This window comes from Lytechinus variegatus, chromosome 14, assembly GCF_018143015.1.
Source record: "Lytechinus variegatus isolate NC3 chromosome 14, Lvar_3.0, whole genome shotgun sequence".
NCBI lineage: Eukaryota > Metazoa > Echinodermata > Echinoidea > Temnopleuroida > Toxopneustidae > Lytechinus > Lytechinus variegatus.
This window is the reverse complement of record NC_054753.1, coordinates 25,577,513-25,578,258: the sequence shown is the minus strand read 5'-3', so window position 1 is coordinate 25,578,258 and position 746 is coordinate 25,577,513.

Below are 746 nucleotides of genomic sequence, written 5' to 3'. Positions count from 1 at the left end.
TGAAATAAAAATGAGAGATGGAAAAAGTATGTTGGGAGTTGAATAATAAGAAATTTTTCATTATATTGTCTAGTATTCTTGCACTGTGACCAAATAAATTATACATAAAATAGTATCAGAGTCATTATTTCTTTATTTGTACGTATAATTAATTTGTTGTAATGGTGTTTTCACTTTCAGAGGTTCTGTTATCATTGAGCACAAAATTTTCAATTTCATATTTCAATTACGTACATTTTTTTAATTTTTCACTCATAAAAGGCAATCAATTAAGAAATATATAAACATACAATTTTATCTAAAGGAAACATGAGCGAGGGCAGTGGTCAATATGCCAAGCCATGTATAAATTCCTGCATAACATACAAACAGCTTTTATATGAAATGACTCATTTGTTCAATAATTGTGTGAAACTAATCACACTATTATTGAACAAATATGTACAGCCTCCAGAGGTGGTTGGAACCATGGTTCCCGAAGTGATGCCTGGAATGTGATTATTTTCCAGAGGAGCGCAACCCCAAAGAAAAACGATCATATTCGTGTCACTGAGGGGGCCACAGTTTCACCAAACCTCTGATCGAAGGCCACATTTGGTTTATAAAAGTAATTGGTGTTAAATACAACAGATTAATAAAATTTGCTAAACTAATGAAATACGATTGCAACTGTGCTGCCTGTACATGCATGCATTTGATTTAAGCCCTGTCCAACAAGCCATAGATTTTTTTAAAACTATGGACGG